Here is a 22,830-nt window from a genome sequence, read left to right as displayed (position 1 = left end):
TGTATGTGTAAGAATGAATATAACAGTAGGGTAGGGAAAGGGAGAAATGTATTTACAGACACTGTACAGATTCTAAAAGAAATCAAAGCTGCTTTGTGGTTTCAGAAACTGAAGGGCCTTGAAACTTTGAGAGTCCTAGGGTTCTCTAGGACTGTGTTATTTACATATTTCATGGGTGTGCATCCATTAACCATTGTAAAGACATGGATTTAGCAAAACCATTTTACCCCATTGGGCATTAGTTTTCATATGGTCTAATGCTTTTTAGATGCCAGAAAAGCTGAGGTTCAGCTTATTCTAATGTAAATGTAAAGAAAGTGTACTTTCTGGCATCATCTTGCATACTGGTATTCTGAAGACTGAAACAGAGAATGTTTGAGCCATTGTCATAGCTGATAGTTTTTTTTCCAATTTCTTTAACATATGGTCATTGATGTGCTGTGATAAAACATACGGCTCTATAGTTCACCATGCTTTCTTGTTATTAAAGAAACCAGGGTGTTTGAGCATACCTCAAATTTCACAGTACATTATGGTCCCACCCCTACATTCCTGCCTGGTTTCCTCTTACTATCCATGTATATTACATTACAGAAATAACACTAAACTTTCCTTTTTTTCCACCAAACATGCCTCAGTGCCTTTGTACCTACCATTCTCTCCTCCTTTCCCTCTTTTGTGACTGGGGATTTATGTCTTATTCTTCAAAATTTATTTAAAATTTGTCATATTATGTGGAAACTTTCCTGACTTTCTTGGGATAATTTAATGAATTGCTCCTTTGGGATTGCCTGCTCTATATCCTTATAGTAGTTTTCTAGCTTTTCTAACTCAGTAGTACATCATTGGAACATATTTAAGCTAACTATCATATTTCCTTAATGCAGATACTTCTTTAATGCGCTAAGTCTAGGGAAAACACTGTATGTAATGTAGACACCATTTTTAAACTAACAATACTTTATTGTTAAAAGCAAATCTACATTACCACTTTTCTTCAGTGTCTCAAAGTTGAGTCTGCATTTTTCACATTCCTAGTCTAGAGATTCTTCAGGATTACCTTTGTCCTTTGGCAGTGGTGTTTAATAGCATGACAACATTGTTTTTCATCATCCATGCTGGTAATGTAGGCAGTTTTACCGTTAGAATTGATAAAATAGCTTTGATATGTGTTGAAAAATACCAGAATTTTATCTTAATTTCCTATTTGATTAAATTTTTGGTTTATTATTAATTGAATTACATGTCACTGGAAATTAAACAACTTCCTTCAGAGTTATCTGAAATCTTTAAAAAGCCAAATGTTCATAATTTTCCTGATAGTCTGATAGGATCTATGTATCCTCAATAAACTCTTAGTTTTGAAAATTCTATGATCTTTTCTGAAATTTGGCAATTTCTGCTGCCTTATTCACATGGCCTGAATGCTATTGACTGCATATAGAACTTTTATTTTAAGGTCGCATTGTAGTTTATTCTTTTTGAAGACAATAAAAGCAACAGCAGTCCAAATTTATGATATGACAATCTCCACATTTACTCAGTGGAATGTATCACAAAAAGAAATATTTTATGATATTGCCTATATGGAGAATCTAAAAAGTAATGATACAAATGAACTTATTTATAAAGAAAAACAGGCTCACAGAAATTGAACTTATGGTTGCCAGGAGGAAGGGGTGGAGGGGAGGGATAGTTAGGGAGTTTGGGATTGACATGTACACACTGCCATGTTTAAAGTAGATAACCAGCAAGGACCTATTTATAGCCCAGGGAACTCTGCTCAATATTCTCGAAAAACCTAACTGGGAAAAGAATTTGAAAAAGAACAGATACATGTATAACTGAATCACTTTGCTGTACATCTGAAACTAATATAATATTGTTAATCAACTATACTCCAATATAAAATTTGAAAAGTCAAAAAAACCCAAAAAACAAATTTTTGGTATTATCCAATAGATTCAGCCTCATGCTCTGTGTCCAATATTTTATTCTTTTAGTTTCTTTGCTGGGAGGACATTTAAAGAACCTACAGTGCTTCACAAGGATCAAAGGAAGAATAAAGGGATTACAGAAAGAGACCAATGTAAAAAACCTGAAATATTAGGAATGTGTTCCCAGGATTTCTTCCCTTTAATTCTGAAACTCATTTTTTTAAAAAAGGAGTATTTATTTGTTGTTGTTGTTCTTTTGCTCTTGAAAATATAACAGCAAGAGCTGTAATAGAAGAGTAGAGTTTTTAATTTTTTGAGAGTCGGATAGATACTCTCATTTTAATAATGAATAAACTGAGGTCCACAGAAATTAAGGCTTTGTCCAAGTTCATCCAACCAAACTATTTCCAAAACCTGAAAAGTTTCAGAGGCAAGCGCACTGGCCTGGCCAAAACAGAGGATCAGGTTTTATTTAGTTTTGGAAGCACAGGAACATTTGGTATGTGCTGTTGCCTTGGGGGTAAAGATGTGTATACTGGTTACATCTGCATGTCCCTCTAAACACTCCCATACATATGGATATAACTCACAAGTACATTGACTGTGAGATATACATGAAATGAGCTCTGTGTTCCAGTGACAATTTTAAATCTCATATCCCATTGAGGTCCTGTTTTTAAGCCATATTGCTCCTGGCCCAGCATATGCTTCCTGAATCAATTCAGATACCAGACATGTAAAGACAATAGCCAAGAAGTTTTATCAGCATTCCTTCACCTTTGTAATATATTGTCCATAACAACAAAAACCTGGAAACAGCTTATTTATTCATCAAATGGAGACTTTAAAAAATGAATTATGACAGGCTTTCCAATACACAGTGTAAAATGAAACCAGAGGAAGAATAATATGTATATTATGCTTGTGGGCATTTAAATATATTTCTATATATATATGAAAAATTTTTACAAGTATATACAAAATAACTTAAATGGCCTCTGTGGAGAGGAACTGCAGGTATGAAGCAACCAAGAAACTCATTTTTTTTTATTATATATTATTTATACAATGATGTATATAATATTCCTTTTTCATATTTAAAAATAAATAAACACATGCATTGCCTATGACGTGTGTTAGTCACTCAGTTGTGTCTGACTCTTTGTGACCCCATGGACTATAGCCCACCGGGCTCCTCTGTCCATGGAACTCTCCAGGCAAGAATAGTAGAGTGGGTTGCCATTTCCTTCTCCATCCTATAACATATTTCCTATTAAAGGCCTTTAAGTGCAGTGTGGGAAATGGAGCTAATTTTCCCTTTTTCTTAATTAAAAAAAATATTCTGGTTACTCTGTTTTGTCTTTTGTCTATTTGCTTTCAGATCCATTTCTTCCCCTTCCGGTGGATTTGCATTCACAGGGTAGGACTCCATGTAAACTTTGCCCGTTGGCTTCCATTTAGGTTTGGCCAATGGGAGGCATAGGAAAGATAATGAAGGGAAAGAGCAGGGAAGAAGCTGCTCCACCCCTCTGCTCCTGGTGGCCTCTTGATTATCTTCTGTGGGCCCAGCTATATCCTTGGTCCTAGCTTCCACTCGGCAGTCCTGTCAGAGTTTCAGTGTCCGTGTGGGACCCTGGTCTGGGGCTCTCAGGACATCATTCCCTCCTTTTGTCCTTCCAGCCTGGGGACCTTAGCTGCTTTGTGCTATTACTGATTTTTAGACAACATTGGTTGCTCTTTCAGCTATTCTAATACCTTCACAATTTGTTCTATTCTCTATATTTGATTATGTGATAAGACACTATTTTGCTAGCTAGACCCTGACAAAATTACTATTGAAAATGAGATTTTCTACTTCCTAACTCATATTTCAAAGGAATTATTATTTGTACATAAGATAGCAATTAATTTCATATACAAATGTTCTTATTTGTAACCTTACTTCCTTATTTTCATTTTGAAGCTATTTCAAAAGGCTTTAACCTGGTGCCCTTGCCTTGGGTATTGGAACAAGAATCCTCAAGGTCTCAATCTCCTGATCTGTCTGTATCAGTTGCCTGCCTAAGTGTGAAAATATTTCATTTCTGCTTGTGTCAGCCTTAATTTATTAGTATTTTTAATTGAGATATAATTGACATATAGCAGTATATACATTTAAGGTATTCAACTTAGATTAATTTTTATTTTAGATATCTAATATTATGTATTGTGCTTATAAAACATTGCTTATGCTATTTCATACTGGGGAACTTGTGAGATTTTCTTTAGGGACTATTGCACTGCCAACTTTAATACCTTTTTCATGTTTCCTTAAAAATTACTTCCTTCAATTTTATTAATATTTGCACACGTGTGTGCTCAGTCACTCAGTTGTGTCTGACTCTTTGCGACCCCACAGCCTGTAGCCTGCCAAGCTTCTCTGTTCGATCTGTGACTCTTGTGTCTCCTGCCTGACAAGCAGATTCTTTTTTTTTTGTACTTAAAGATTTGTTTTTATTGTCTTTATTCCCAGTTGTTCCAAATTCATATTCTTGTTGGATATTATGGTTCCATAATTTTCTCAGTGTTCATCCAAATGTATTGAAGATATACATTTATAGGATCTCAGAGGCTTCCCTGGTGGCTTAGATGCAAAGCATCTGCCTGCAATGCAGGAGAGCTGTGTTCAATCCTGGGGTCCAGAAAATCCCCTGAAGAAAGGAATGGCTACCCACTCCACTATTCCTGCCTGGAGAATTCCGTGGACAAAGGAAGACAGGCAGATTCTTTACCAACTGTGCCACCTGGGAAGACCTTGTTGATGTTTATGCATGTATATATATAAAACATCCACATTATTAATTATAGTTTTTTTTTTCTATATTGGTACTTATTTTTTATCACCTGTCAAGGATTATTTTTATGTCTTTAAATTGCTATTCATTTATGTCTTTTTTATATTTTTTTTTTCAGTTTTTGCCTTATGCATTTTGATGATAGTATTATCTGGTGCTTAAAGATTCAGAATTGAAGATCTTCATTATAGACAATATATTTCCTATCATGAAATCCTTTCTTAAACTAATTTAGCACTCTTTACTCTAAATTAAAATTTTATTCTTTTATAAACACAACCTGAAAATATTTTTCTCTAATACAACTTTAATTTTTTTCTAATTTGGTTTCTTTTCTTCATAGAGGGCATTATTTTATGTACTTGTGGGATCTTATTTGTCTTACATATCTATTTTAATTTCTTTAAAATTATTTTCTCTAATGAGTTTTAATTCTTTATTATTAATCATTTTACTTAATTTTCTTAAGACTGGCCTCCCTAAGTCAGTCTATATTTTTGGTGGTATCTATTATGAAAATTTCTGCTTCTAAAGTGGTCTTTATATCTGGATAAGTCACTGTTTCCTTGCTGAATCTGCCAGCTCATTTATAATATCCTACTATTAGCTTATCTTCTTTAAGACATTCTCTTTTATTCTAAGTACTTTCTTTTTTTAGAAGACTATTTTCTTTAATTTTTTAATGTCATGGAAAAGTATTTGAGGAAGTCATCTATTTTTTCTATAATTGTTACATGTGATTTTTGTGTACCTCTTTTACTTAAATTTTTTTTTTCTTAAATTATATATGTATTGGTTTTATGCCAGTTCCTTTCTGATATTTTTTTCTCATCTTTAAATGGGGCCGTTCTTTCAGGACTAGCTGTGTGCTGAACACCAGTCTGAGAAGGAGCCGGGGGATATAAGCTGGAAGTAAGCTGGGGGAAGCATTTAGTTTCATTATGCTTATGTTGTCTCAGTCCTCTTTCTAAAATTTCTTCCAGGGATGAGAATTTTGCTTACTTCCCTCAGGGATATCCTCATTCAGTTTGTATGTTGTGCAATGAAGCAACGTTTTGGGAGTTTGTGTTCATTAATTATACTTAACCAGTTTTTAACAGCATCTGACCGTCACCCATCATCCCTCTTTGCTATATTGCCACCCTACTAATTGCAAACATGGATGTGGTTTTATTCCACATCCTTTATTCTATATCTTATTCCTCTTGTGGTCCTGCGTTTCTTGTCACTCTCCACAGCTTACTGTTTCAAACAAGAAATCATGGGTCAGGCGCCTTAAGGCTGTGTCTACTTCCTTTGTGGAATTCCATGCCCTGCCTGAGGTCTGTTAAGGTATGCATCTATTATGCTCAGTTGAATCCAAATCTTACTGTATTCCTCATATTTTTTGGTTTGGTATTATCATTTTAAATGGAATTTCCTTCTTTTTGTTCCTTATTGTTCTTTTCAGCCTGTTGCAGAGAAGAGATTGGAGGTGGAAGCACCCTCCCTTTGCAATCTCTAAGTGTATGTCTGCAGGACAGTGGAACACGAATTCTGGGCCTGCCTCAAAGCTGATTCAATCGACTCAGAGTGAGGCCCTAGAATTTGTATTTCTGATTAGTTCCCAGGCAGTGCTGTGCTGGTGGACCAGGAACCACTCTTCATTAACCCATTCCTAAGCTGTTTATTTAATGGTACAGTTATCCCTGGGCTTACCTACTAGGAGACAGATCTGAGTCCTACGTCAACTGGAATTTTGCTTAACTATTTACGTAAAAATGGAAACAGGTATTTGGTGACACTGCTGTCTAAATTCTTTCTGAAAGTTTAGGGAAAATGTTTAAGGCTGTTGACTCAGTGGGAGCAGTGTCGTTCCTTGTTTTTCTTTTTCAAATAACTTGTTGGTTTTACTCCAGATCGAGCAAGTTCTTTTTCCAGTTAACCTCAAGTTATCTAAATGTAATCAACGTACGGTTTTATGGCTCAAAGTCTACACGAACAGGCACTTCTTGGCTCTGAACATCTATCCATAGTTTTTAGCCCTGAACTTTTCTATAGATCTTTGACATATTGAAATGAGCTTTACCACATAGCTAAATCTATTCTGTCTGAATGCTTTTCACTCTGGCCAATGCATTCTCAAATTTGACATTTAGATGGCTTTTTCATCTCTATCTCGATTTCCCTCCCTTCCCCAACATATGACAGAGACTAACCAAGTTACTGCCCTATTTCATATGGCAGAAAGCCCAGACACATTTGAAACTTCATAATTTAGATTCATCTGGAGGAAACTGTAGGTTTGACAGTGAATTTTTGGTTACATGTTAGTAATGAAACCTCTGCAGTTTTAATAATCTTAATTGAATTAATGACTCATTAAAACTTGAAAATTCAGAAACTGCCTCGGGAACATAATTTAATGTTTTGTTTGTGGTCCGTGGTCATTTCTTTCAGTGATGTCATTTCTACTGCCAAATTGTAAGCTGTTGTACAGAGTTCAAACCTGAACCTGTGGCTGAGAGCTAAAGGATAATTCTAGCACTTGTTAATCTACACCAGAAACACTGGTCTGTAATAATGGGAAGCTTTCATCAAAGCTGGAAAATATTATAATCCCCTTTCAAAAAAACTGTAATGATGGGAGGAGGGCAGAGTGGGTCTTAATTTCAGCGGAGGTTCCAGGAGCAGTTACTGAGTTTAAACTGAGTTCAGAGCCATGTGCCTGGGAAAGCTATTTGAAGATGTGCACAGTTGTCAGAAAGGTTCTCACTTTTTTCCTCTTTATAATCCTTGTCTAACACACACAGCCCACAACTATGTGTATCACTGTAGATAATTTACAGACATACTCATTAAGATCAAGAAGCAAAATAACTAAGAATAAAGTAGGAAGGTGGCTTAAAAAATCAGCCAGAACAGATGAAAAAAAAATGTAAATACCAAGATGAGCCCTTCCAAAATATTGTTGATCTTGTGCAGCCTGACCCCTGCTTTTTAACCTCGCTGGAGTGTGGATGCTGCCCTGGGTCTCCTGCCACACTTTTTCCACACCCTATACAGCCTTCACTCCCTCCATCAGTAACCCAGGGGATTCTTTTTCCTCTTATTTGATGAAAAGCTGCTGTTGCACTTGATCAGACTGGAGGCTGAAGGCATACAGTTACATGATATTCTTACCTTCTTCAAGTGCAGAGCCTTTAAAATTGAAATACAATTGATTTATAATTTTGCATAGTTTCAGGTATACAGCCAAGTAATTCAGTCATACGTATATACATAAATAAACATATATGCTTTTTTTACATTCTCTTCCATTATAGATGATTACAAGGTATTGAGTATAGTTCCCTGGGCTGTATAGCAGGTCCTAGTCGATTGTCTTTCTTATATGTCTTTCAAACCTCTTTTTAATGTGTCATTTCAACAATGTGGCCTGGCATTTCCAGGGAGGGCTAGAGACTTCCCAAAACATGGCCATAAAATTTCTGCTGGTTCTTGGGTGAAGCCTGAGCATCAAGATTGTCTGCTTTAAGTCCGCACCTGCATATTTTCTCAGTTGTGCCATTATCTGATAGAATTGTTTACTTTCCTACTTGAAACATAATACTATGATTAATGATAATAACAGCTGTTTTATTGCTTATTTATTGTCCTTAATTTTCATAACACTTTTCGTAGTATGGGTCTTCACAGGAAGAAGGGGCTTACTCATGGCCCCAGAGTAGACCCTGCTATTTTTCAAACACCCCAATCCGAGCTGCATGATGGAAGTTGAGCCCACATAAAGCACCTGAATGAACGCTGTCCAAGTTTTAGGCAGCCAGTTTCGTACAAGTGAACTGACTTACAGCTTAGGATAGGAACATCTGACTCCATCAAGGGGCTGCACAGTTGAAAAAGTCCACTGTCCTTCAGCAAATCTCAGAGATTTGACCAGGGAAGTAGAAAGCGGATTTAGCTTGGCATGTGAAGCTGCCGATTGAAAACATTTCAAGTATGCAACCTAGACTTGTTTTTCCCCCCCAAAAAAGGACTAATATGGAAATCTCAGCTCATGGAGACCCCTCCGGAAGTTCCTCACATTACTATGAATATCATTCTTTCTCATAAGCTAAATGTACATGCAGCTAAGGAATAAAGCATTCTAGCTATGTGTTTGTTAAAGATTATGCCTTCAATGGAATTTTGCAGCATCAATGGGAATAGTAATAACAAAAAAGAATTCATTGAATCAAAGTACAGCTACTAGTCTGTGAGTGCTAAATCTCACAATTAACCAACTAGTCCAAAACTAGGGCCCGTTGGCTTTACCAAGGCCTGGGTGTTCACTGTATTTAATTAAGACAGCCAGGAGAAAGTTGTAAATATTGATGTCTTCATTTTTAAAAAAGTGGAAAAGTCTACCAGGAAAAAGGAAATCAGAACATTTCATGAAAGCCTTGTAAAATATCAATCTAAAAATAATTATTGAGCCCATGAATCCAGAATTAGCTTCTCTTTTCCCAGATACTCTTTCTTCTTTATAGTACTTCTCATAGCAAGAAATTTTGGCAGTAAGAGCATTTGTTCCCGGAAAGAATACTTAAAATTTCTCCCCAGAACTTGAGTTTTCATGAAAAATGAACACACATAAAAACAATGACAACAAAACCCCAGAAGAAAACTGAGAAAAACGAAAGAGCCATTGAATGCCTTTAATCCCTGTGGCTAAAGTAAATGTGATTTTTAAGTGAATATGAGACGTGCTGATCTTCTCTGAACCCTCAGAGTTTACTACAAGTCTGCTGGAGCAGAGGTGAGGATAGAGGCCTGACCTTCCTGCCTCCTCAGCTGGCCTGGCTTCTCCCTTCCATGTGGGTCCACAGCCCTCTGCATGTAGAGCCGTATTAGCATTTACCACGTGTAGGTACAAGTTCATCTCTCTCGGTTTCCAGAAAGACATGGAGGTCCCATGCTAGATCTTCCATAACTTTCCACAGCCTCCCTCTTCTCAATTACTCACTGCTGCTGAGGATCTTGTTACATTTCTTGATATCCCTTGTCATTTTGGTTTCATTTTGAAGTGGGAGGAAGATGAGGTCGAGTTGAGGAAGGCAACAGGGAAGCTCCCCTTTGATTCAGGGAACTGCTTGCAATTCCTATCCTCGGAGGAGTGAGTCCTGAAGATCTGGCTATGCAAGCTTTGGAGATCCTGGCCGGCAGAGCTTCCTTGGAGCTCAAGGGGAAAGTGCGGAGCTGGGGAGGGATTATTTGGTGCCTTGCAGATAGAAAGCCTGGCGGCGTCTGGAGGCAGCTCCCTTGACAGCCTGTTGGAGTGTTAGCACTGCCAGAAGTGAGGCTGCTCAGGCCTGGGGATGTACTTCCCAGGATGTCATGCTGTGATTTTAAGCAATTGAACATCCCCTCTTAGCCACTCCAAGATCTTCTCCATGAGGAGGGCCAGAGAGGGGACAGCTTCAGACACAGAACCCCAGGTGGGTCAGCCAGCCATGGATTTCAGCTGTCTTTGCTGTTCTGGGGCACCCGGATCATTCTGATGACAGGACGATACATAGAGAATCTGCCGTGGAAGCGGGGAGCATCATGGCCAGTGTTGGGCAAACTTGCTTCCATTTTGGAGTAAGTGATGAAAAAAGAAGAAGGCCTAGAGCGTAACTCTACAGAGAACAACACTGAAGCCTGCGGAGACACGTGGGGAGAGAGCTCTCCTTCCCCTCCTCTGCTTTCCCTTCCTCGTTCTCCCCTCTCTCCCCTCCCCTTCCGCTCTCCTCCTTTCCTCCCTTTTCTGTCCCGTCCGCTCCTCGCTTCCCTCCTCACTTCCTCTCAAGGGTTTTGGTTTCTATGAAGTCTCTGTGAGGGGTTATAGAGCACAGTGGGTTATAATTCTTGTCAGCGTTGGTTTAAACTATTTGTGTTAGCCTGTATCCAACCAGGGAAATAGAAACCACTCAAAGTCTTGTAAAAAGTGGGAATTGAATAAGGAGACTTGGTTTTATATATATAAACAATATAAAATTGGTTATGTGTGTATATATATATACACACACACACAAACACAAATATACATATACATGCATTTATATATATATACATATACATATATACACACATATACATATAGGCTTCATATACATATATGTGCATATATATAGGGGCTTCATATACATACATACATATATATGTATATACATATATATATACATATATATACATATACATATACATATATATACATACATATATATACATATACATATACATATATATACATATATATATATATATACACATATATACATATATATACACATATACATATAATATATACATATACATATATATATTCACATATATGGGGGCTTCCCTGGCTGCTCAGCTGGTAAACAATCCAGCAACAATGTGGGAGACCTAAGTTTGATCCCTGGGTTGGGAAGATTCCCTGGATGAGGACATGGCAACCCACTCCAGTACTCTTACCTGGAGAGTCCCATGGACAGAGGAGCCTGGCGGGCTGCAGTCCATGGGGTTGCAAAGAGTCAGACACGTCTGAGTGACTAAGCAGAGCATAACACCGCTTATGTATATGATGGAAGTTTGGAGAAACCAAAGAAGAGGTAGAGGGGCAACCCGAAGACTAGCAACAAAGGAAGCCATAACACAAGAGACAAGTGTTAACATAAAACCTGTGTAAGTTTAAGGTGTCCAGCATGTTGATTTGGTACCTTTAAATAGTTTGATACAATTTTTATGGGATCTCAGAGGTTGGGGTCATGCAGTGGAACTTTGAACTGCATCTGGCATTTCCTTCCATGAAGCTGTGCAGGCGATGTAGACTGGAGTAGAAAGGTCTAGGCTTTTCCTTTTCTCCTGCTTTCCAATTTCTCTACCTGTTCCTTCGCTTGGCTGAAGCCAGAAAGGCAGCTGAGAACTCTGGGAACGCAGCCTGCAGGGGGCAGCACCTCCTTGTTTCAGAGCAGCCTAGGGGCGAGGAGAAGAATTGATCTGAGAGCAGAGACCAAGTCAGCCCACTCTTCCTATAGTAAATCTTCTGGGTAATAAAATGGAGGAAAATACGTGTGTGTTATGGGGTGGGGTTTGGAGGAGGGGTGGTCTGAAATTGAGAGAAATTCTTTTCTTTCCTGCCAGAAGAGTTGAAGTTTATGCTGGCTTGATACTCAGCTTTCAGACAAAAATATCATATTCAACAGGAATTTATTTCACAGACTTTAATAAACATTAGAATTTGCCATCAATTCAAATGAGCTTATCTAAGACTATTCCAAATGACTAGTAGCAGATACAATTTTATTCTAAAATATACAAATAGCCAAACGGTTTAATCAAGTTGTACTCAAAAGTCACATTGAAATAATAATTATCTCTCATTTTAGTAATCAAGGAAGAATTAATCTTATAAGAAGTAGATGTATTTATTTTAATTTATTCATGTTGTTGTCACCAGGGATGGGCACACTTGTTTGGGTTATACAAATTGGATTAAATGCTTAACATAAAAAGCAACTATTGGAGGGCTCAAAATATTTAACTAACTTTTTTTCTTTGTGTTTTTATGTGTTTCTTGCTTTTTCTATTTTCAGCCAAGAGAGACAGTACTGAAATGTCATTTAAAAATGTTGATTTTGCAGTATTTCTCTGCCCTTGGGAACAGGAAATACCTAGAATTCTGCTAGTAAGATGGTTCTTATGAAATTTCTCATGTAATTTTTATAATGAAGGGGATTAAATATGTTTGGGTGAGCATCCACTGATGGGAGCTTTGTCACTCTGATGCTCCAGACCCATTGACATTTTCCTCAAATGTTCTCTCTTCCATATGTTAGGGAATTACTTCTAAGATCAAGTAAAGAGTATAGTTTAGTCTGTGCTGGTTTTGGATTTCATATTCCTTGTGTATGTGAAATAGATCAAATAGAGGACACTTGAGAAGTAATGAATTCCAAAAATAATATCACTGGTGTAATGAAGAGGCTGAGCAAGACTTTTCAACAGTGTTGAAGTGGCATTGGCATTTTCAAAAAGACGAGAGGGACAGTCAGCTCTCCTAAGGCCTCCCAGGCTACCTAGACAGCTTTTTGGCTTGTGTGGTGAACTGGTCATCTGAGCCATGGAACCACTTAGCAATGAAGTTTGTGACATAATGTCACTTAAAGGCCAAAATAGAAAAGTTATGCTGTTCTCCTACCTTCCTTGAATCATGGGAAAGAACCATGTCTCTTCTTGATATGTAGTTACTTGAGGTGAGCGTCTTAGGTTTATTTTTACACTCTCATGGATAATTTGATTGGCTTAGTCAATGTTTGAGAGAGAATGAAAGACCAATAATCACCAAGTGCCCATCATGTTCTAGTCACTGCGTGATGTGATTGGCCATGATTAGGACAGAGAAAAGACATCATTCAATTGACATGTGGATAACTTGTACATTACAGCCACAGGCTGTACCAAGGTGATCAATTGTTGTTGTTGTTCAGTCGTTGTGTCTAACTCTTTGAGACTCCATAGACTACAGCATACCAGGCTCCTCTGTTCTCCACTCTCTCCCAGAGTTTGCTCGAATTCATGCCCATTGAGTCTGTGATGCTATCCAACCATCTTATCCTTTGAATGTCATCCCTTTCCTTTCTCCTTCTATCTTTCTCAGCATCAGGGGCTTTTCTCATGAATTGGCTCTTCGCATCAGGTGGCCTTCAGCTTTAGCAACAATCTTTCCAATGAATATTCAAGGTTGGTTTCCTTTAGAATTAACTTGTTTGATCTCCTTGCAGTCCAAGGACTCTCAAGAGTCTTTTCCAGTGCCACAATTTGACAGCATCAATTCTTTGGTTCTTAGCCTTCTTTATGGTCCAACTCTCAATACTGGTTGCAAATAAAGGAGGACAGCAGTCATGTCCTAGTGAAGTCAGCATGGACTCTGGAGTCGGCTAGACTGTTGCCTGTTTATTATCAAATCCATTTCCTGTCTTGCCTCTGCTCCCTTTGTGCTGCTGAGAAGTTATTCTTGTTATTTCCAAGACTTCTTCACCAGTCAGCATCTCCCCATAAGTGGAACTGGGAGGTACAGTAGGAGACATTGGGGATAGAGGAAGGAATAATCCATGGCGTTTATGTTCACCTCTCTGATCCAGGGAAGTCTTTAGTAGTGACTGTCCCTTGTGAAGCTCCAGCTCCTGCCAGACAGCTTGTTCTTCCATGACCCTAAATTCTAGTGTCTGAGCCAACTGGCTTCTAGCTTCTACCATGTCTTCAGTTCCTGAGCTCCGGTTACATCATTCCCTCCTTGGTCCAACCAATTCTGGGGATGACAGCAGCCTCTTGTAGTTGGAAAGTCCTGGTTGCCTCTCCTCCTGTGTTTACTCTTTTGGGCTCTTCTCACAACTTTGGGACAAATACCCCATGATTAACTCCCTCTTGAATTACCAGGTACAGACATTGGCCTCCTGACTGCACCATGAACGATGCTGAAATGTAGGTAAAGGCTACATTTGTTCCACCATGAGCAAGCCATTAGGGCAAGTCATTTAACTGACTGAGGATGTTTCCTCATCCATATTACGAGATTAATAGGAACCTCCTCAAATTGTCAGGGAACCTAAAGAGTTCTATCACGACTCCTAGCACAATACAAGCGTCCAATAAATCTCAGCTCTTAAGCCTATGATTTAAAAACCAGGGAACTGCACTCTAAAGTCTCTAATACAGAGAATCCGATGGAAACAAAAGCATCATGATTGTATGAGTAAAACATCCATTTAAGAGGGTGTGTGGGTTGTTGGAAAAGTCATGGAATACAAATTGGAGTTGTTTGGACATACTGTCTACGGAGAAGAGCAGATTATCTAGGAGAAAAAGATGAGACTAGGGTGTATTCCAGGGAAAGAGTCAACTGGGAGACAAAAGTTGGCTGAAAGACCATAAGGCGTGACTATGGAACAAGAAGAGTGGGCAGCAAGTAGTTATAAAAGCTGAGGGCACATAAGGATAGCTTCTGGCTGTGGGAACCGTCCCCACATTAATGCAGATCCAAAGTACAAGGGAAGAATACTCTTCGAGTGAAAGAAAACAGTGCTGTCTATTCCTTTTTGCAAATCTACATGGAACATGACATCAGAGCTCGTCTATAACATATTTGGTGATTGAAAATGGGCAACTACTTCAAGGAGAAAATACTTCCAAGCTTACCCTGGTTTATAAAGCCAAATCCAAAGAAAATCTTAGTCATCCAAAGCTTGCTAGATTTAGCTATATTCTTAATGTCCTTTCTTTTACTGAAAATGCCATATAGGGAAGTATAGTTTATTGGTGACAGACATGAGACCTGTGATATAATGGACCCATTTGTCTAAGGTTGTGATGAAAAAAACCTAATTTTGGTTTTGGCTAATTTTAGTAAATATGTTTAGAGTGTGGCATGAGCATGGAAAATAGTAGATGTTCAGTTAGTGCTTGTTGAATTAAATGTGTATTAAATACAAATATTGGCAACATGAAATGACACATTTTCCAAAATTTGACAAGACGATCACACAGAAATAGCACACTATGAAATAATGAATATGAAGTATAAAATGTGATACAAGTGTAAGATTGCTATTCTAAAAGTCCCTTGTGAATCATTTCAGGAGTTGTTGGTATTAAATCATGAGTCAAGTTTTAATCTTGTAAAGAAGACAGTGTCCATTATTTGTACCTCTGATTTTATCTTACTAAGTCATGGAACAATGTAGGGGGCCTGGGAAATATAAATCCAAAACAGACTTGAATCTGCTTTTGATGATACTGTATTTGGGTGGAATGCAAATAACCCAGTTTAACAGTATTGAGACAGACTTTGTTATGTACACAACAAAACATGTAGGTTGTGTTTTTCAAAGGACTTGCCCTTTCTCTAGCCACTGGAAGCAAGAAGCTCACCCTGCCCCTCTCACAAGCTGGTTCTTAATATCTTCTGGCTAAATTTAACCTCAAGCTATGTCTGGTACCAAGAAGATGCACACATGGGTGCTTTGGATCCAGTGTTTGACAGAGGAAACCCTGTTCTTTGTGTTTAAGGACAGACAGTACTTCCCAGATAACTCAGTTGGTGAAGAATCTGCCTGCAATGCAGGAGAGCCTGGTTCAATTCCTGGGTCGTGAAGATCCCCTGGAGAAGGGATAGGCTACCCGCTCTAGTATTCTTGGGCTTCCCTTGTGGCTTAACTGGTAAAAAATCCACTCACAACGTGGGAGACCTGGGTTCGATCCCTGGATTGGGAAGATCCCCTGGAGAAGGGACAGGCTATCCACTCCAGTATTCTGGCCTAGAGAATTCCATGGATTCTGTAGTCCATGGGGTCACAAAAAGTTGGACACCACTGCGTGACTTTCACTTTCAGTACTTTTTGCTCCTGTGGAATACTAGAGGAAACATTGCTCTGCATAGTAATCACCATTAGGGTACACTCATCAAGAATATTGGACTATTAAAAAATACAGGTTGGGATAAAGACATGGAAACCTGAATTCAGAAGAAAAATTCCAGTGGTTCAGTCTTATTTACACTGTCGTTGAGGTTGATGACGTTTAGTTAACCACCATCTTATATGATCTTCCTTTAAATGAACTGACACTTTTTCACAGGACTCTTGCTAATTCTCCCTCCCTTACCTTTTTCAAAATTCCAGATAAAGTTTTACTGAAAAGGGAGCTAATTTAATATACTTAGAGAAAGACGTAAAACACAGCTTGGGGAAAACAACAGACAAAATCCTAAGTGAAAACAGAATGGCATTTCTTTTTAATATACCAACATGCTTGGATTTTCACTTTCAATAAGATTGCCCTGAAAAATAAATACAGCTTCAAATAGCCACTCTGAATATCCTAAAATGCTCTAAGACATTTTGGCATCATGAAGAGAAAATTAATTTGTGGTTTATTCAAATTACTCTACACGAGGAGAAAATAGCTCAGTAAATGAATGGAAACCAAATTCTTAATGTTTCTTATTTGCCTAATTGCTTTCCCAAGGAATAAATAATAAACAAAGAGAAAGTTCATGAAAGATACAAGACATGCTTATGGCCACAGGGCTTCCTTTCATGCTTTAAAAGCTCTAAAGTGTCTTTTTTGAACCCACCACCTGTCATTAAGGGCACCAACAGCACATAATAATCACCCATTCTACATTCTTTTCACCTTCTCTTATTCTTTCTTATCTCCTCCTTTTCTTTCCCTTTCCTCTAAGTGCCTCTTCTGCCTTCTCTTTTTCATCAAAAGAATCTTGATCACACAATTTCTGGGCATACAGTGCAGTCTTGTGGAATCAAAGGTGGGCTGTATGCTGTGCACTGAAAGAATAGAGAGGGTTTTAGAAATTAGGGTTCACTGGAGAGAATCTTTGGGGAGGAGGGATAAGGGAGGCATGTGCATCAATCTGGCTGGAGGAAAATGAAGTGGAAGAAATAATGAGGGGGAGGTGGGTGGGGACCTGGTTGGGAAAGCCCTTGACTGTCAGGCTCGGATATCACTCTGTCGGCAATGGAAAACTGTCTGTGGTTTCCAAATATGAACATGTGCTAAAGAGTGATTTGGGAAGATAAACATGTTGAAGTACAAGTTCTGCTGCTCTAAGAGAGATCAACAATAAAAGTGGCTTAAATAAGATTAAAATTCATTTCTGAGTTTATTAATAGTCGAGAGTTAAGTAGTTCAGAGGGGTGGGATGCTTACACAGAATCAGACTCCAGGACCCTTCTATCCTGTTGGTCCACCATCCTTAGGCTTGTCCTGGTCCACATGGTCCACAAATAGATGGTCTTCACTTTCATATACTGTTGTGGAAAAAGGGGATGGGGAGGCAGGTGCCCAACTAAACTACAGTTTTATTAGTATAAAATAGAATACCGGGGAACAAGTGTCAAATTTGGTAGGTAGCAGTATACATAGAATATACTAGAATAAGTTATCTAGCTTCTGTCCCTTTAGGCTTACATACCCAGAGTTCCAAACAACATGTTCCCTGGCCCACTGAGGGTAAATTAAGACCATTACTTGGAGAAATTCTGGTAACAAGAAGATGTAAAATGGGGCATGGAAGAAGTTGCCAACTCAGTGTCAAAGGACTTAGATTTAAGTCTTAATTTATAACTTATTAATTGAGTGACTTTGGGCAGGTTACATAACCTTATTAAATATCAATTTTATTAACTACAATATATATGAGATTACTAATACTTCCTCTTCTTGTCAGAATGTTTTGTCATAAGAATTAGAAAACAGCAAAGTATTATCTATTATCATTGCCTTGCTATTAGCATAGGATATAGATAAATGTTTGTATGGGTATATGTGTATGGGATAGACAGATGGGGGAAGGGTGGGGATATATGTATACATATAACTGATCACTTTGATGTACAGCAGAAAACAACAAAACATTTTAAAGCAGCTATACCCCAATTAAAAAGATAAACCGCCTAGAAAGAGTAAAAAGGGACAGGGGAATAGTATCATCATAAAACAAGCAAGAAAATGAAAATGAGTATGATTGTGATCTTTACTCATTACTTGGTCTCCAGTGCATTGCATATAGAAGGCTCTACATCTGTCAGTTGAGTTTGTTTTATAAATTGCAAAGATTTGCTTTGAAACATCACATCCAAATGCTTATAGGGAAATTATTTATATTTACTTGGAGTTTGTCATGCCATTCTTTGTCTCATTTCCCTTTATCAACTGTCTAGAATAAACCATATTGTAGAGACAGGGTGATTTAGTATAATACTTCTGTTATTTCTCACATTATCAAAAAAAATCTGAAAGTGAATCAATATTTTGAAAATATGTAACAGTTGTATTTTTCATTCTTTTAAAAATCACATTTTTCTGAAGGCTTCCTGTCATTAAGATTAAGTATAAAGTTTTGTTGTTATTGTTGTTGTGTTCCTGTTTTTTGCCCTGAGAATGAGCCTCAAAAATGACTTTTTGAGTCCACAGTAATACGATGGTTTTGAAATCTTGTTTTCCTGAGAAGGAAGAGGATTTACTAAATTTCTAACTCTTCCTCACTAGAAATATTAATATCAAAACCCAAACCTGTCACACTTACTTCAATAGGGTTTTATTATAAGTCATTGTATAGAAATGTTGGAATCTGTTGCAAGGAATGTTCCCATCAGGGTACTTAGGTTTTTTGTTTTTGTGTTTTCTTTTGTTTGGCCTCCCCACAGAGACAGGAAGGTAAGAGGAAGAGAAACAAGAAATCAGATGTTATTGTCCTCGTTTTCCTCTCTTGGAGAAAATCCCAAGAAATGGAAGTGAGAAGCAGAAACACTGAGATTGTTTTGGGAGGCTCCCAGTGTGGAGGGCTTGCTTCTTGCTTCCCAGACAAAGAATAATGAAGGTAGCTCCTTAGAGACTCTGAATTCTTCCTGCATGTTCTGGAGCATCATGGTCCCAACCATGAAAGTACTGCCTATCAAGGCAGATAGGCTAGCTTTGATGTGTTCGTAACCTAGAGACTGGGTGTGGCCTTTAGGGGATTTAAATATTTCTGTATGCCTTTGGGAGGAGATACCTAAGCGCTATATCAGGACAAGGAATCAGCAGAAGTTAAAATGGTGCCATGCCAGGGAGTGCTTTAAGCTCAACAGATGCCATAGATGGGTTCCTAGGAAGAAGACCAGGTCAAGCACAATATACTCCAGAGCGAAGAAAAGAGCCACGAAGGACATGTAGATATGTCAGCCTCCCCTGCACCTAGATGCCACCTTTGGAAAGGTGGAGCGGGGTTGCGGGTTGGTTCTCACTAAAAAAAGTGAGAAACTTAGAGTTGACTGAATTAACCCAAAGGAAATGATTTTAATTTGGAAAAAGAAGCTGTTTCCCAGCCCCCACCCTGTACTTTAATCAGGGTTCTAGAGAAAGATGAGATGAATCAGACATTATAGAAAAAGGTGTAGTGTATATCTGGATTATTGCACATGTGTTTCAATCCGACTGCAAGTATTAATGCTTAAAATATCCAATAGTGTCTGAAAGCAAATGTTGAAATTCACTGGTGCTTAACGTTTTTTGCTATTTCAGTCAGCGATTGTATAAAAAAGAAGCCATTGATTCCAGAACTTTCATAACTTCTGAATTTCTTCTTGACTAGGTAGGTGGAGAAATTTAAACTGTGCAAGAGAAATCCAACTGGCCTCCATGAGGACTTGTGAAAGAACTTGGAACTGCCACTGGAGGTCAGTGAGCATCATGTGGAAGGTGTTGGAAGGAGGGAGAAGTCGCCTGTTGCCAGTCCTCAAAGGTAGGGCCCAGAGGCTGAGCCAGGGCACCCGCTGCATTTGCCTTTGTGTCTGCTGTTTGGCTTGGCAAAGTCAGGCTCCTTTGCAGGAGGGAAACGGTTTCCACACTGGTCCACAGACGAAAAGGACGTGGACTTAAAAGAAAGGAGGATTGAGCTGTTCTAGCTAAATTGGTTTGGTTCATTTCCCTGAGACCTCCCAAAACACATTGATATTTTCATAAGAATGAAATGAAGGCAGTGATGACAAAGAAGACTAAAATTATAACTGCTGTCTGAATTGCCAGTTAGTATAATATTTACTTGTTAATGCTTCTGAAATGGTGCAGTGAAGCCGGAAAATTCCAATAAGTCATCTAATCTATCTTCCTGGTGGTACAGGATCACCAACCTACTATTTACGAAAGGTCAGGTAACAGATTGAAAATTTTCTAAGTTTATGAAGGAAAAATAATTTTGGGTAATCCAAAAGGAGACAGTTGGAGGAAAGCATCACCGCTGGGCAGCCTTGTCCTATAATTAAATCTTTTTGTCAAGGAGCTCATAATCTAAAGTAATAGTCAAGGAACATACACTAATCCTTTGGTGTTTGATCAAAGTGTTATCAAATGTCTTTGTGCCAAGTATTAGCCTAGATGCTGGGCATGCAAAAGAGTTTGCTATCTAGCTGGGATGATGAACTTGAATGAGTCATTTGAATGAAGGAAGTGCTAAGAGAGGGCTGACAAAGCCCTAGAAGAGCATGAAGGTGTGATGATGGGGGAGCAGTGTTGTGGACTCAGAGAAGACATCATGGAGGAGGTGGTATTTACGACACTCTTACACAAAGCCACATGGAGTCACGTCTATACTATAGCAGGTATCTTGATGGAAAGGCAGTTTACAGAATTTTCTTTAAAAACAAATGAATTGATCAACAGCAGTGAGGTTTTTTTAGTATTCTTCTGAGGATGACCTGAAAGGAGGAGATCAAGTCGTTTTTTAATGGTTTTGACAAAATTTGCTTTGATCACTGCTAATGTAAAATCAGCTCTACCAAGTTGTGTTTCGCTAATGATTGTGTGTTTGTTGTTGTTGTTTGGTCGCTATGTCATATCCCGCTCTTTTGTAACCCCACGGGCTGTAGTTCACCAGGCTTTTCTGTCCGTGGGATTTCCCAGGCAAGAATACAGGAGTGGGTTGCCATTTCCTTCTCCAGGAGATCTTCCTGACCCAGAGATCAAATCTATGTCTCCTGCATAGGCAGGTATTTTTTGTTTGTTTGTTTGTTTTACCACTGAGCCACCTGGTAAGGTATTATGCTTTGGGAGTGATCGTTATGAAAGCCAGAGTTTACTGAAGCGAAGGTGGAAAGAAAAGTGGAGTTTGTGAGAGACATGACCTGTGACTTCACTTTCTTGTACCCTTCCTTTCCTGGCCCCTTCACCTCTTCCGCTTGACCACCGTCATGTAAGATTCCTCCGTTCCTCTTCTATTTTCTTGCTGGGAAGGAAAGACGTAGACAAACTCATTGGCATTTAGCTTTTAGAACTGAATGGTTTACTTATTTTCTGGGAACTCTGGTTGTTAAAGAAATTTATAGGAGGAATACTATATTTAACCAAAAAGAATGATAACATTTCTAATACGAAGACACTTGGGTGGTAGGGATCTACATATGTATCTATCAAAGAAATATCATTGTCACAACCACCTCCTTTTCCTGGGTGTCAGACTAACTTTGATTACAACCAAAAACATACTCCCCCAAAGGAATACTAGAATATTTAGTTGAGCTATAAAGACAGAACCCATATGACTACACGATCCTAGTCATGGTATTACTTATACTTTTAAAACCCATGAATGAGATTTTCTGCCTGCTTGAGCTCTCCATATATATATGAAAATTCTACAATTTTATTCCCAATGTATATTTGAGTAATGAAAGTAAAAGAAACAGGGTTAACAGGAAAAATGTCTTTGCATATGTAAATATACATATCTATAATATGTATATGTGTGTTATACATCCCACAATATGTTGTTATGCTAAATGGTGTTGCCAAGAAGCAAAGGAAAAGTCTAGAAAATTTTAATCAGTTTATTATTTTTTTCTTTGGGTCTGTCACTGTCATTTTCCACCCCCAGAACAGGTGAACTTTTCAGCTTCTGAATTGATTGTTTGCTTTTAGCCATTTAACCAGTTGAACTCTGGTTAAATGGACTCAGAGCAGCCTGATTCTGGGGTGATTTCCTGGAAGAATGTAGTGCCGACACTTTTTTAGAGAAGGCACATGATTAACTGTATTGACAGGATTTTGGTGGTTTTCAGTTTCCCTGCCGTGAATATTTCTGTTGATCATGTGTATCCCTATAATTTTTTCTTTGTTATTTCAGCTTATTGTCTTTTGTTGTATGCAGCCCATTATACCATTTATGACAATTCTTGTTATTCTTAATTCCCCACTGTTTATTTCTGGAGAATTATTACTATATTGATCAATATTGAGCCCAGCTATGAAGTATACTTTTTCCCCCTTCCACATGTTTATTTTCTCTTTTTATAATTTTGCCAAAACTCTAGATGGCTTCCACTATATCTAATGAAAAAATTCTTGCCCTATTTAACATTGTATTTGTTTATTACTGTTCTTTCAGTTGCTTATGATTTCTTAGGAATGTCAAGTAGAAGAAATCATGTAAAAAATTTAATATCTCTGCAACTCATAAAATCTTAAAATCTAATTTTCAGTTTGACACAAAATTCAAAAGCAACCAAAAGTCCAAATGC

Source organism: Cervus elaphus, chromosome 31 (assembly GCF_910594005.1).
Source record: "Cervus elaphus chromosome 31, mCerEla1.1, whole genome shotgun sequence".
Taxonomy (NCBI): Eukaryota; Metazoa; Chordata; class Mammalia; order Artiodactyla; family Cervidae; genus Cervus; species Cervus elaphus.
Note: the sequence above shows the minus strand (reverse complement) of the source record.